Source organism: Syzygium oleosum, unplaced genomic scaffold (genome assembly GCF_021117445.2).
Source record: "Syzygium oleosum isolate NSW1041296 unplaced genomic scaffold, Sole_v2.1 Sole_v2.24, whole genome shotgun sequence".
NCBI classification, from domain to species: domain Eukaryota; kingdom Viridiplantae; phylum Streptophyta; class Magnoliopsida; order Myrtales; family Myrtaceae; genus Syzygium; species Syzygium oleosum.
This window is the reverse complement of record NW_026607508.1, coordinates 2,984,835-3,001,163: the sequence shown is the minus strand read 5'-3', so window position 1 is coordinate 3,001,163 and position 16,329 is coordinate 2,984,835. Positions and strand designations below refer to the sequence as shown.

At 45.3% G+C, this 16,329-nt stretch overlaps 1 pseudogene; it reads right to left on the bottom strand.

Moving 5' to 3' along the window:
- Nucleotides 1-6,907: 6,907 nt before the first annotated feature.
- Nucleotides 6,908-16,228, bottom strand: LOC115693224 (uncharacterized; annotated as a pseudogene).
- Between the last annotated feature and the right edge of the window lie 101 nt (nt 16,229-16,329).

The following is a 16,329-nucleotide window of genomic DNA, read 5'->3' as shown; positions in this document are numbered from 1 at the left end:
ACATCATAAAACAATAATTTCATAGCAATGGAAAACAGTCACTTACAACATTCGGCTAGACAACCAGACATTAGGCTCCCAGGGTTATCATCCACCATTATCATAAAAAAGGGACAGGTGGTAAGGTAGACTAGCTGGTTACACAAAAGGGGCTCTACCAAAAGCTTCTAAGCCCAGTACCCAAACACTCCTACAGCGCCCAATCTGAATCAGACCTTGAAGACTCTGACTCCGTGTCAGAGTTGATCTCGATCGGCTCTTCCTCGTTACCCGGCTCCTCCTCGGGCTCGTACTCGATGGGCTTTGGCACAGGCTCGGGCTGTTCCTCAGGTTCGGACTCCTCAAATTCCTTTTCGAGCTCGAGATCCACAAGCGCTACAAGTTCTGGTACGGGGCTCGGGTTCGGGACCAGGGTTCTCTAGGGGATCTTCGGGGTCCAGAATCTCACCATCAGGAGCATACACGTCCCCGGGCTCCCAATCCATGGCATCCTCTTTGCCGTGCTGCTGTCCCTCAAAACCCCAGATTGGGCCAACTAACTCCAACCCGTCACGATAAAACCATGCCAAGTAAGTGTGACGCTGCAAGTCGTCTAGGCCTACGTCTATCCAGACCATAGTGAGGTGCCTAATATAAGTCTGATGTGGACCTACTCGATACTCGGTCTCCTCATGCACCATATGTATAGGGACCCCAAAACGCGAAGGTGGCGGCACGATCAAGGTCGGGTTGAGGATCTGAAATGGTTTGCATTACAGCAATGAGAATAACTCTTAATAAGCAAACAACCTAAACCCCACCTAGGCCAATGCATACCCAGACGAGCCCCAACATGCAATCTAGCAATCGACATAATAGAATTCTCATGCACACTTACCTCGCCTCAAATCACATGCCAACTCCACGCATTAGTCAAATCACAATAATGCAATAATAGCTCAAGAACATAACATAAACACTCGAGTGCCATAACCACGTACATTCACCCAATTCAACCAAATACATTTCGCATGCGTGTCCAACCAACTAACCACGACCCGCGTCAACACGCCTCAAGTTCAGCCCTCCGATTAATCCGGGCTCAGTCCCGCATAACCAAGCCTCAGGACATTTCTCTCGACCCGCGTAACCATGCCTTAGGTCATTTCTTGCCTTTCTAGCCACACTCGCGTAACCACGCCTCAGGTTGGCAGCCCTCCGATCAATCTGGGCTTAGTCCCGTGTGACCATGCCTTAAGACATTCCTCATGCACATACGCCACACACAATTTGCCAATACCAATCTAACACGTCATACTATTCAAATTCAAGTTATGCTCACCACATTAGCCCACCAACACGACCTTCAAGTCGGCCACATTCAAGCATCTATTTCCCTCACAAACGCCACGATAACCCGGTCATTGAATCCATCTCAATCAATCACTAATTTAGCCACAAAAAGAATCACCACCACATAATCCATAAATCAATCACATTCAATTAACTAATCCATACCTAACTTAGTCACTAAACCAACCCTCATCAACTCTTAAGCAAGTCTAATAATACTCAAAGTACTAAGTAGGGATTAGGAGGTCATTTACCTAGGTTTTGGTCCAAGGAAAATTGGTAAGGGGCCAAAATGGCCCGGTGGAACAGCGGTGGGCTCGGCATGGCACGGGTACAATGGGCAAGGTGGTCGGCTAGGCTCGGTGCAGCCCTCGGCCATGGCCCGTGGCTCTCGGCCATGGCCAGGTGAGCGACTAGGCGCGCGGGCAAGCGGCTGGGCACGGCACGGGTACGGCTGGGGCAATGGCCAGGCAAGCTCAGCCACGGCCTAGGCAGCGAGCTAGGCGACACGGCCGGGCGAGTTGGGCGACGGCAAGCTTGGCAGGTGGCCGGCGAGCAGCGATAGCGATGGGCGACGGTGGCGGCGAGGGGCGAGCAGGCGATAGTGAGTTGGGCGGCGGGACTCACAGGCGACGGCGGCGGTGACGGGCAAACGAGTAGGCGATAGGGAGCTGGGTAGAGGGACTCACGGGCGACGGCGGCGGCGACGGGCAAACGAGCAGGCGTGCGGCCCGCCGACGGCAACAAAACAAGCGGCTATTGGGCGGTGACGAGATGAGCGAGCAGCCGAGCAGTGGCTGGGATGAATGGCGGTGGGCAGGCGAGCAAAGAAGGGGAGAAGCAAAAGCCGCGGGCAAAGAAAGGAAGAAGAAGGAAGAAGAAGAAAGAAGAAAGAAGAAGAAGAAGAAAAAGGAGGAGAGAGAGAGATAGAGAGATAGAGAGAGGGAGGGGAGTAGGTCTGCATGGGGTAGATGGGGAGGGGATTTGTGCATAGGGGGAAGGGGAAACGTGCGCGGCAGAGGAGGGACGTGATCGGAAGGGAGAGAGAGAGAGAGAGAGTGAGTGAAAGTCAACCTAATCGAGTGCGATCTAACGGTCCACGTTCAAACTCGAAGTCGATCCAATGGTCCACGAAAACTCAAATTATAAATTAAGAAAATCCTAGAAGATAATAAATAAAATACACTAAGAGGGAGGTCTACTAGTCAAAATTCGCACTCTGTCCAAATTTCACTTTTCACCAATTCCGGGCAATATCAACGCTGGCCACAATAATATCGACACCGTCCAATTAAATTCATCACGAAACTCCGAGAAATTTGACACCAAAGTTTGAGCTCTAAATAACGGCCAAATTCGATCGAGTGCGATTCTAGCGAAATCTCTAATTTAAAAAAATAACCCAAGAATGATCAGTTCCGGGCGAGATTTTACCATAAGCACACTGAAGAAATACACGCTTTATAAATCCAAAAAATGGGTCGAAATTCAGAATGTCATAACTCTTCCCCTCTTACAAAAATTTCGTCCTCGAAATTTACAAGCCAACCCAATTATTTGAACAAATGGGGGTATTGATGTCGCATCAACTCTTCGCTTTCCCATGTCAAACCTCCGGTTCCATGATGCTCCCAAATCACTTTGACCATCGGGATTGTCTTGTTCCGCAATACTCGTTCCATTCTGTCCTCGATCCTAACTGGCCTTTTCACGTACGACACTCTGTCGTCCACGTCTATTTCTTCATAATTCAGCACGTGGTTCGGATCCGATTCGTATTTCCTTAATATAGACACGTGGAACACATTGTGAACTTGGAACAAATTCGGCGGTAATGCGAGACGATAGGCCAAAGTACCATTTCTCTCTAAAACCTCAAATAGACCCACGTATCTCGAGCTCAACTTCCCTTTCTTACCAAACCGTGACAATCCTCTCATTGGCGATACTTTGAGGAAAACGTGGTCCCCCACTTGAAATTTCAAAGGCCTATGTCTCCGGTCTGTATAATTCTTTTAACGGCTCTGAGCAGTCTTAAGCCTATCCTGAATCACCTTGACTGTTTCGACTGACTGTTGAACTAATTTTGGACCCGTGATGCTCCTCTCACCAACTTCATCCCAACAAACTGGCGTTCTGCAATCTCTGCCATATAGTGCTTCAAATGGTGCCATTCTAATACTCTGCTGATAGCTATTGTTGTAGGTAAACTCAAACAGATGCAACTGTTCCTCATAACTACCCTTAAAATCCAATACACATGCCCGCATCATATCTTCCAAAGTCTGAATCATCCTTTCACACTGGCCATCCGTTTAGGGATGATAGGCCGTGCTAAACTGTAACTTCGTTTCTAATGCCGTATGAAGACTTTTCCAAAAAGCGGCAGTAAACTTAGGATCACGGTCTGAAGTAATTGTTACTAGCACTCCGTGAAGACGGACTATTTGTCGCACGTATATCTCGGCATACCTTTCCAAGGCGAAGTCCTTTTGCATAGGCAGAAAATGTGCTGACTTTGTCAATCGGTCGACTACCACCCAAATTGAATCATGACCCCTCTGGCTCTTCGGTAATCTCATTACAAAGTCCATCGTGACATGTTCTCGCTTCTACTCAGGGATTTTCAATGGCTGCAACATTCCACCTGGTTTGCAATGTTGCGCCTTCACTTGTTGGCATGTTAAACACTTAGCCACGTGCTTGGCTACATCCACTTTCATGCTGTTCCACTAATAATGCTGTCGAAAGTTCTGATACATCTTCGTACTACCGGGTGAATACTGTAATTGCTACGGTGAGCTTCTGACAAAATCTCCTCCTTCAGTTCTGTATCACCTAGCACACACAACTGTCCACGGAACTTCAAAATCCCATCCTCGGGTACCTGAAAGTCCGATTTCCTTTTTGTGACATCCATTTTTAGAATCTTCTGAATCTCCGGGTCCGTCGATTGTACAGCCTTAATCTTAGTCTGGATTTCTGGATTAATCCTCAATGCGGCAAGCAGACTTGAGACATAACTCACTTCAAACTTAAACTCCGAATCCCGAACTCCCTCCAACAGAGTCCATTCCTTGACCATCATATGCGCGATGCTCGATTTCCAGCTCAGTGCATCCGCTACTTTATTAGCTTTTCCGAGGTGATACAGAATATTGTAGTCATAGTCCTTAAGGAGTTCCATCCAACGACGCTGTCTCATGTTCAATTCCTTTTGAGAAAATAAGTACCTTAAACTTTGATGGTCCGTATAAATCTGAAATTTCTCCCCACACAAGTTGTATCTCCAAATCTTAAGAGCGAAGATAATCGCAACCAATTCCAAGTCGTAAGTCGGATAATTCAGCTCATGCGGTCTCAATTGTCGCGATGCGTATGCTACTACTCTTCCGTGTTGCATTAGCACGCATCCCAATCCCCTTAGCGACTCATCACTGTAGATCTCATATCCTCTCAGACCTAACGGGATTGTCACCACTGGCGCGGTCGTCAATCTCTGCTTTAACTCTTGGAAACTCCTTTTACACTTATACGTCCATTCAAACCTCGTCTCCTTCTTTAGTAACCGCATCAACGGTGCCGCTAATACCGAAAATCTTTCCACGAAGCGTTTGTAATAACCTACTAGACCCAAGAAGATCCGAACCTCGGTTACTATTGTTGGCTTCGGCCAATTCGTGACGGCTTCAATCTTCGTCGGATCCACTGTAATTCCTGCCCCGGATACTACATGTCCTAAAAACGCTACACGATGAAGCCAGAATTCGCACTTACTGAACTTAGCGTTGAGTGCATGTTCCCTTAAAGTCCGTAGAACCTTTTTCAAATGTAACTCGTGCTCGGCAGAACTCTACGAGTATACCAATATATTGTCTATGAACACGATTACAAACTGATCCATGAATTCCTTAAACACCTGATTCATCAAATCTATGAAGACTGCAGGGGCATTAGTCAATCCAAATGGCATCACTGTAAACTCGTAGTGCCCATATCTCGTCGTGAATGCCGTCTTCGGCACGTCCTCCTTCTTAATCCTCAGTTGGTGATAACCTATCCTTAAGTCAATCTTAGAAAATATCGATGCTCTTTGCAACTGATCAAATAAGTTGTCTATCCTTTGTAGTGGGTACTTATTCTTAATGGTCACCTGATTTAACTGTCTGTAGTCAATGCACAACCTCAAAGACTCATCCTTCTTTCTCACGAATAATACTAGCACTCCCCATGGAGACGCACTCGGGCGAATAAAGCCCTTATCCAGTAACTCTTGCATCTGAACTTTCAATTCCTTCAATTCTGACAACGACATCCTATAGGGCACTTTCGAGATCGGTTTCATATCGAGGGCCAACTCAACCACAAACTCTACTTCTCTATCAGGTGGCAATCCCAGCAATTCCTGAGGAAAGACATCGGGGAAATTGCGCACCACGACTATGTCTTCTAGCCTCGGCTCTCCAGCCGTCGAATCAACTACAGTCGCCAGAAATCCTTGGCACCCTTCGTCTAACAGCTTAGTCACCTTAAGTGACGAGATCCAAGGGATCGAGGTTCCTCCTCGGTTTTCCATAAACTCGAATCTAGGATGTCCAACCAAATTAAATTGGATCACCCTATTACTACAGCCCATTACAGCTTTCTGTTTAACTAACCAATCCATACCAACAATCACATCAAAGTCATACATAGCTAAAACCGTCAAATCTATTCTTTCTTCCCTATCACCAATCACTATCTTACAATCAGGGCATCCAAACGTAGTCAGCACTTTATCATTCAACGGAGTAGTCACACACAGCATAACTTCAAGCGGTTTCGGCTCAATTCCAGAAAATTTAACGAACTGCTTAGATATAAACGAATGCGATGCCCCCGGATCAAATAAAGCATATGCAGCATGATCACAGAGAGAGATTGTACCAGTGACCATGCCAGGCGCGTCCTTCGCTTCCCTCCTCGCTATTGCATATACTTGTCCTTGGGTTGGTGGCCTATTCTGATTGGCCGGCTGGATAGCTCCGAACTGATTTTCATTCTGGGGCGGCGGTAGCAGTAGTGCAGGCGACCTAGCCTGCCTGTTGTTGGGGTAGTCCCTCATCTGATAGCCCCTTCCGCCACATTTAAAACACGCTTCGCCCCTATTTGGGCAAGGTCCATGCCCATGTTTCCCTCCACATAACCGACACGGGGCGTTCTGAAAGTGATTCGGCTTCTTGATATTTCTCTGAACAGGAGGGACAAAACGATTATTTTCCGTCATAGGTCTCTTCCTAAAACGACGGTTGTCCCAAGCCAGGGCCTGCTGCGATCCAGAGGTGGCAGCCTGATCCATCAAATCATGGTTGATTACCTGAGCCCGGTCATAAATCTCATGATAGCCCCTCAGGTTCAGTGAGATCATCTGACTGCAGAGGTCCGGCTTCAGTCCATCTCGGAACCTCCTGGCTTTGTCTACTGGGTCCTCTACTATTCTTGGGGCAAACTTGGACAGCCTTGCAAACTCAGCCTCATATTGGTCTACTGACATCTGAACCTAGCGAAGTATCATGAATTCTGCCAACTTCTGCTCTCAGGCACTTTCCGAGAAATACTTGCCATTAAAAGTCTCAGTAAAAATGGTCCAAGTCGGAGCAGTACCAGCAGGGAACATTTGGCCTCTTGTGACTCTACACCAATCGCTCGCATTTGCTTGAAGCTGGTATACTGCCAGGGTTACCTTTTCCTCGTCAGTGCATCCCAACACTTCGAAAGCTTTTTGTAGCTCTTGCACCCATCGAGGTGCAGCCTCAGTATCACCTCTACCATCGAACCTCAGAGGCTTCAGCTTCAAAAAATATTCAACCAGCTTAGACATTGGCCTATTTGCATTTACTTGGCCCTGAGCGGGATGCCCACTATTCCTGTTGTTCCCATTGTTTTAATTGTTTCCATTGGCCCTATTCGCGGCGGCTACAGCGACTTCAGCGGCAGCAACTATAGTGGCATCTCTATCTCGAGTCTGTCTGCCCATTAAAATTCCAATCTCTCGTAGTGCCATTAGGATTCCATCTACTCGGGGATCCTCCACAACTCCAGCTTGTGGGGTCACGTGACTTTGACCTTAACCTCGACCTCGACCTCGACCTCAACCTTGACCTCAACCTCTTCCTCGGCTGTTCATTTTCACAGGATCTCACACTCACCTACCTACTATAATTCCACTCAGGAATTAGAGACCTAAGCCAACTATACCAGTCTAAAGTCCTAGGCAATGAATCACAACAACAATTCACCAAGCAGACAGCCAATCGCATATAGCACTCAATCGCAGGCAACATGATTTGTACACTTACCTCAAGTCCTGACGCACCTGTACTTCACACATTATTGCATAAGATCACTCAGCAACCACAATCACACAGTCTAGGGTACGCATGGCGCATGAGTCTCCCTAACTGGCTACCCCAAAGTTATCACTCTTTATCACTCCAGGCTTCGACTAACTTGGATCAAGCTGACCTTGCTCTGATACCAAATCAACAAGGATGTCACGCCCCGGACCCTAACGGGCTCGCGACACCACTCGAGGTTCATATTGAACGCGACGTCCCAGGACGCATCGCCGACCCAAACGAAATACCCACATGAATACGCAAGCGAAAGCGAAATATAACAACCCAGACAATAGACAATGACAGAGGGATAATAACAGCATAAAACAATAATTTCATAGCAATGGAAAACAGTCACTTACAACATTCGGCCAAACAACCAGACATTAGGCTCCTAGGGTTAACATCCACCATTATCATCAAAAAGGAATAGGTGGTAAGGTAGACTAGCTGGTTACACAAAATGGGCTCTACCAAAAGCTTCTAAGCCCAATACCCAAACACTCCTACGACGCCCAATCTGAATCAGACCCTGAAGACTCCGACTCAGTGTCAGAGTTGATCTCGATCGGCTCTTCCTCGTTACCCGGCTCCTCCTCGGGCTCGGACTCCATGGGCTCTGGCACAGGCTCTGGCTCTTCTTCAGGTTCGGACTCCTCAAATTCCTCTTCGAGCTCGAGATCCACAGGCGCTATAGGTTCTGGTACGGGCTCGAGTTCGGGACCAGGGTTCTCCGGGGGATCTTCGGGGTCCAGAATCTCATCATCAGGAGCATACACGTCCCCGGGCTCCCAATCCACGGCATCTTCTTTGCCGTGCTGCTGTCCCTCAAAACCCCGGATTGGGCCAACTAACTCCAACCCATCACGATAAAACTAGGCTAAGTAAGTGTGACGCTACAAGTCGTCTAGGCCTACATCTACCCTGACCGTAGTGAGGTGCCTAATATAAGTCTGATGTGGACCTACTAGATACTCGGTCTCCTCATGCACCGTATACATAAGGACCCCAAAACGCGGAGGTGGCGGCATGATCAAGGTCGGGGTCGATGATCTGAAATGGTTTGCATTACAGCAATGCGAATAAATCTCAATAAGCAGATAACCTAAACCCCACCTAGGCCAATGCGTACCTAGACGAGTCCTAACATGCAATCTAGCAATCGACATAATAGAATTCTCATGCACACTTACCTCGCCTCAAATCACACGCCAACTCCGCGCATTAGTCAAATCACAATAATGCAATAATAGCTCAAGAACATAACATAAACACTCGAGCGCCATAACCACGTACATTCACCCAATTCAACCAAATACATTTCGCATGCGTGTCCAACCAACTAACCACGACCCGCGTCAACACGCCTCATGTCCAGCCATCCGATCAATCCGGACTCAGTCCTGCGTAACCACGCCTAAGAACATTTCTCTCGACCCACGTAACCACGCCTCAGGTTATTTCTTGCCTTTCTAGCCATACCCGCGTAATCAAGCCTCAGGTTGGCAGCCCTCCGGTCAATCCGGGCTTAGTCGCACGTAACCACGCCTCAGGTCATTTCTCTCGACCCGCGTAACCACACCTCAGGTCATTTCTTGCCTTTCTAGCCACACCCGCGTAACCACGCCTCAGGTTGGTAGCCCTCCGATCAATCCGGGCTCAGTCCCGCGTAACCACGCCTCAGGACATTTCTCTCGACTCGTGTAACCACACCTCAGGTCATTTCTTGCCTTTCTAGCCACACTCGCGTAACCACGCCTCAGGTTGGCAGCCCTCCGATCAATCCGGGCTTAGTCCCGCGTGACCACGCCTCAGGACATTCCTCATGCACATACGCCACACACAATTCGTCAATACCAATCTAACACGTCATACTATTCAAATTCAAGTTATGCTCACCACATTAGCCCACCAACTCGACCTTCAAGTTGGCCACATTCAAGCATCTATTTCCCCCACAAATGCCACGACAACCAGGTCATTGAACCCATCTCAATCAATCACTGATTTAGCCACAAAAAGAATCACCACCACATAATCCATAAACTAATTACATTCAATTAACTAATCCATACCTAACTTAGTCACTAAACTAACCCTCATCAACCCCTAAACAAGTCTAATAATATCTAAAGTACTAAGTAGGGATTAGGAGGTCACTTACCTAGGTTTTGACCAAAGGAAAATTGGTAAAGGGCCAAAATAGCCTGGTGGAATAGCGGCGGGCTTGGAGCGGCACGGGTGCAACGGGCAAGGTGGCCAGCTAGGCTTGGCGTAGCCCTCGGCCACGACCTGAGGCTCTCGGACACGGCCAGGCAAGCGGCTAGACGTGCGAGCGAGCGGCTGGGCATGGCATGGGTACGGTTGGGGCAACGGCCAGGCGAGCTCGGCCACGGCTTGGGCAGCGAGTTAGGCGACATGGCCGGGCGAGCTGGGCGACGGCAAGCTGGGTAGGCGGCCGGCAAACGGCCAGGCGAGCAGCGACGACGACGGGCGATGGCGGCGGTAGCGGGCGAGCAGGCGATAGTGAGCTAGGCGGCCGGACTCACGGGCGACAGCAGCAGCGACGGGCGAACGAGCAGGCGACAGTGAGCTGGGTGGGGGGACTCGCGAGCGACAGCGGCGACGACGAGCAAATGAGCAGGTGTGCGGTCCAGCTAGCTAGTGAGTGAGTTGGTCGGTGAGCTAGGTGGCACGGCGACGGCGATGAGACGAGCGGCTGTTGGGCGGTGACGGGATGAGCAAGTAGTCGAGCAGCGATTGGGATGAATGGCGGTGGGCGGGCGAGCAAAGAAGGGGAGGAGTAGAAGCCGCGGGCGAAGAAAGGAAGAAGAAGAAAGAAGAAAGAAGAAGAAGAAGAAGAAGAAGAAAAGGGAGGAGAGAGAGAGAGAGGGAGGGGAGTAGGTTTGCATAGGGCAGAGGGGGAGGGGACGTGTGCATTGGGGGGAGGGGAAACGTGCGCGGCAGAGGGGGGCGTGATCAGAAGGGAGAGAGAGAGAGAGAAAAAGTCAACCCAAATTATAAATTAAGAAAAAGCTCAAAAAACACTAAATAAAATACATTAAGAGGGAGGTCTACTAGTCAAAATTCGTACCCGGTCCAAATTTCACTTTTCACCAATTCCGGGCAATATCAACGTTGGCCACAATAATATCGACACCGTCCAATTAAATTCGTCACGAAACTCCGAGAAATTTGACACCAAAGTTCGGGCTCTAAATAACGGCCAAATTCGATCGAGTGCGATTCTAGCGAAATCTCTAATTTAAAAAAAATAACCCAAGAGTGATCAGTTACGGGCGAGATTTTACCATAAGCACATTGACGAAATACACGCTTTATAAATCCCAAAAATGGGTCAAAATTTGGAATGTCACACATTCAATAAACCATAATGATGCTAATAACTTTTATTTGGTAATTATAAATACACCTCATTAAAATTTATTTGATATCTTTGGATATACAAATAAATCTAATAAGCCATATTAATTACCAACTATTATGTTCATGAATTATATGAAATTGATTAACCTTTGGATTAATCCCTAAGTTCTTATGATAAATGAACTATAATATACCCATGACACCAATAAGGATATGTAATATATCAATTTCTGTCATAACATCAATTAGTCATGGGTAATTGAATGAAACATTATACAATTTCAAAAAATACTAGACATTATGGTTCGGCCACTTTGGTGACTAATAAACTACTCATAATTGAATTCTTGAAATTATAAAACACAATAATTGTTAAAAAATTCAAGAGACTTTAAGGTTTGGCCACTTTGGTGACTAACAAACCATTCATAAATTGTATGCAAGGGCAAAACAGTAAAATAATGCAACCAAGGGCAAAATAGTAAATAATTCGGCCAAGGGCAGAACCGGAAAATCATGCGAGGAAGGGCCGAACCGTAAATAACCAACGGAGAGGGCAACAGGCATGTGTGGTCAATTGCTGCATGGGTGCGTGCGACCCATACACCTAATCCTTCTGCGTGCGCGTGGGTCCACACGCCTGCAACCACAGCGAACACGGCTTCCACACGCCTTCTTCATCGCACCCATTCGTCATTTTTCTTAGTTTTCTGTCTCGTTCCACCGCACATTTTGTCATCCGGGTCTCCTCTAATAGCCCATCTCCGATCAAATTAATGAGTGGGCTTTGGAGATCACGTCGGCGCAACCACACAGGTCCAAGATTCGGCGAAATGAATTGAAACAAGAAATCATTTCAACAACTTTATCAAATAACAAAAAGACCAACATTGTTGACGAATCCAAACCCAGAAACCATTATCGGAAAATCATTAGATCGTAAACCATGCTTTGATACCAACTGTAAGCAATAACGTAATCATTTTATGTGGAAAAATTCAAAAAACAAAATCTTAGATCTTCATGATTTTCACAATAAGTGGGATGAAGACATATATTTATCTATAGTGTTGCCCTTGAGATAATTGTTGCAGAAACAGAACAAACGTAGAAATATGATTTCTCTCCCTTAACCCACTTTTCTCTTTAACGTATTTTATCTGATGGAGAATAGAATACAACGTTCTTTCTTCTTCTATGGGTGGAGAGATAACCCAACTCTATTTATATGGGCTATCAATATGTGCCTTCCATCAAAGCACATTCTGTTTCGTATAGTCACACATCTTCGTAGCCAATACGGTTATTATAGCATAATAATTATTAAACCATTAATTTAATAACATCATGTGGGCCACAATTATTCATACAATATGAAGAACAAACACTTGCTATGATTTTGCTCTGTGAGGACTACAGTAATAACTCATTGCAGTCAGAGTGTTTAGAGATTGAGATATCACGTGTGCCTCCATCTAGCTCCTTTCTGATTCTTCAATTACTTGAAGAAGTTTTCGCTGCAGCCCTTCCTCTGTTTACCTCCTCTATTTTTCCTTCTTCATTTTGCACCATGCTCTCCTCTGTACTATTCTCACCACTTCCCTCTAGATTCATTTGACTTTGTCCATGTTCCCAGGGAGAAGCAAAATATCCTATAAACCTCTTGATCCAAAGCTGCTTTCATGAACTAGAGCTGGTTCTGGTGGCTAAGTCTGTGGGATCACAACCCTCAAATCGTTGTCTTGTTGCTTGCATATTAGACATAATCCACAATTCTTCCCAATTCTACGAGATGATCTGATGCTAACTTGGAACTGATTTTAATCTTTTCGCAAAACCTTGCTTACCTCCTGCAGCATGCCATGCCAGAGATACTTGAGCCAGACACGAGGCGCCATTCTAACGAATTGAAGGGTCTTGTGTGCCAAGTAATCCTCTTATACATTCAAGTATCTTTGAATCTCGCATGAGAGATTGAACTGAACTCCAACAACAACACAGAATGGTAATCCTAGGAATTCCCCATACATGTCCCGGGGTAGCCGGAAAAACATACCACCCCTAATGTGTTTCGTTGGCCTAACGATTGCTTCCTTAAAAGCTGCAAGCCAACACTACTACACTCTCCTCTTCCCATTTAATCTGTTTCACTGGCTTCCGGTTCTCTATACGCACCATTCATTTGTGGTTTTCTCTTGGAAAATCATTGCCACATAGGTGAAATATCTTCCTCCGGATCTTTTGATTCATCAAAATCCTCACAAAGTGGAGTTAGATCCACTAATTGATTGTCTTCAAATCATCCTCTAGTTGCCTGCATCTTAGCATGTATCCCAACTTTTTCGCAGTTTCACGCGATACTCTAAGTCTAAGGCTAAATCCTAAATAATTCTCGTTGAATTGACCGAAAGCAACTCGTCCCCCCAACACTCCCCACAACACATTTAATTTGAGATGCCGAATCTATATGTGATCCAAATTAAATGAACCGATAGTTCTTAACAGCACATTATGCTTTTGGCCGTTAACATATGGCGCGATGTTGAAAGATATTTCCTTTTTTCCATCTTCTACACCAAAAACAACAAAAATGAGCCAATCCTAGAAACTAGTCATTACAAGTCTTGTGAAGTCATGTAAGATATGATACTGTCTTCAACAAGGACAAACTCCTCTAGCATCTCTCCTTTAGGGAGAATATTCTGGTAATCGACAGAAATTCGGGAATAGTGATACTTCTATAATATGGATAAATTAATACAAATACCCAAGTTTGTAATTAGTTCAAGAAGTTTGATTTATGCATATTCTATGTAATTCAACTAAGCAACAGTTCTATAATAATTCAGCATATTGATCTTTGCTTGCGATATATACAATCCTCATGCGATAGAAATCATTCCCTTGCAAGTGTTGTAGGCACCCCCATTCTTTAACATAGTGCGCCCAAGTACACTCCATATCAACACGCACGCATGCACAGGCGCGCAAACATATATATAGAGAGACAAGTCAGCCATGTTCAATCATTTGTGCACTAATTTGCTTGGACTATCTTCTACTGTGCTCGGTTGACTCTCTAGTAAATCTTCTGTTTCATTTGAATTGTCTTCCTCGATGCTTGTTTGATTATCTTCATGCTCTAGTCGCCGCTATTACATATAGGTGCAGAATGACCTTATATAGTTTGTTTATATAGAATTCAGCTTTTGTATCATACAAACACCCAGTGCACCCAACATAGAATCTGTATCAATCACACACGCACAAACATGTAGAGACCTGAATTGAGAAGTCAGCCATGTTCTACCCTTTGTTGACTAAATTACTTGACCTATTTTCCTCTGTGCCAGTTTTACTACCTAGTTTTTTTCTAGTTCACTTGAACTTTCTTCTTATGCGCTCGTTTGACAATCTTCATGCCAAACCTCATAGAGTAAAGCTGAATCCAACAACTGATCATCTTGAAGCGAAACCTCCAAATCATTTTCTAGTGGCTTGCATATTAGTCGGAATCCATACTTTTTCACAATTGCACTTGTTGCGCTAATTCTGAACTGGAAATGACTGCAGTCATTTGGACCAAAAGGGTCTTCTCTCCACAGACTCTTTGGTTCGCAATATTCAAGCCACACATGATCCAAATCCACTGCAGTGAAATCGGTTGGGATGTTCATCCTCAGTTCGCCATTAACGTATGCGAGAAGCTCAAACATGGCACGCTCCATTCCTTCTCTTGCTTGAAATACAATACAGAAAGCTAATCCTAGGAACTTCTTGTACGAGTCCTTTGAAGCTGTGAAAGATTTATAACCATCTTTAATAGGGAGGAACCACTCTGGCATGTGTCCTCCAGGTAGAAGAACCTGGCAACCCATTCTGGGAAGAAATTTCTGTCATAGATGTAGATTGTTAGATAGTTTTCGAAATTGGCACCTATAAAGATGAGATTCGACGAGTTAAGTGGGTAGTCCTTGAGTTTAGCTATTGTTAGCCATAGCATTACAAAGATCTTTCGTACTTTTTTTTGGGGTCGAAGATCTTTTGTACTTAATTGGTGGAAACATGATGCGTTTTGTTTTGTAATTGGATGAACACGTATTGAAGTTTTTTATCAGGTGATCCTTGTAATTCCACGGCAAACTAGGGTTCTATAAATAAAGAGTATCCTTTGTGTTGCCTTATAGCCACCCCCGCTACATATACATACAGTCTCTCTTTCTCTATCTCACTTTCTCTATGTTTGCTTTTCTTAATGAGTCTACCGCTCTAGGTTTTCAGGCTTTTGCAGTATACAAACGCTAGGTGCAGCCAACACGTACACGACTCAGAGAGAGTGGAGAGAGAGAGAGAGTCTAACCTCAAGCTTGACCAAATCATTGGTGAACCCCTTACGGACCAGTTCAGGACATAAAGATAAGTCAATATCCCTAACGCGACATATGTCGGTGGGAAGTTTACTCAGAGATTCGCAACAAACTGCTTCTAAACCACGCAATTGCCCTGGAATCTTGCAGATATCTTGTATCTGTCAGCAATACGAAACATCCAAATACAGCAAATTATACAGGTGCCCGCATGTAGGAAGGTTAGTAAAATTATTTTTGGCCAACCACAAATCTCTTAAGAAGGGAAAACAGGAATGATCGTTCAGGAACTCTTCTTCTGATAGATTGCATCTCCTAAGGTCTAAGAATTCTAACTTAGAAAATCCCATCTCCATATGGGGATCACTCGAATCCTCCTCCTTCTTTGGAAACTTGTTTAGTTTTGAGCACCCGTCAAGCAACAAAGATTTAAGATTTTGTAATCTATATATGCTAGACGGAAGGATTGTCAATTTCTTGCAATCATGTAAAACTAAGACTTCCAAAGAGACAAGATTATCTATGGATGCAGGAAGCTCCTTAATTGAAGTCCCTGTTAAATTAATTTCTCGCAAGCCTTTGACTTTATCCGGAATATCAGGGAATCTTTGCAATTGAGAGCACCCATATAAATGCAACAACTGTAACTTGCCGTGATGTGCAACTGATTCATGAGCATGCTCCAAGTTTTTGCACCCGCCAAGATTCAATTCCTCAAGATTTGGAGTACAATTGAGGTCTGGCATACAAACCACCGATTGGCATTCGCAAGTTAATGAACTTCAATTTTCCAAATTCCTGCAAGAATAATGAAACCAACTTTGATAGACATTCGGACCAAAAAAAGGCTTAAAAATTCAATTCAA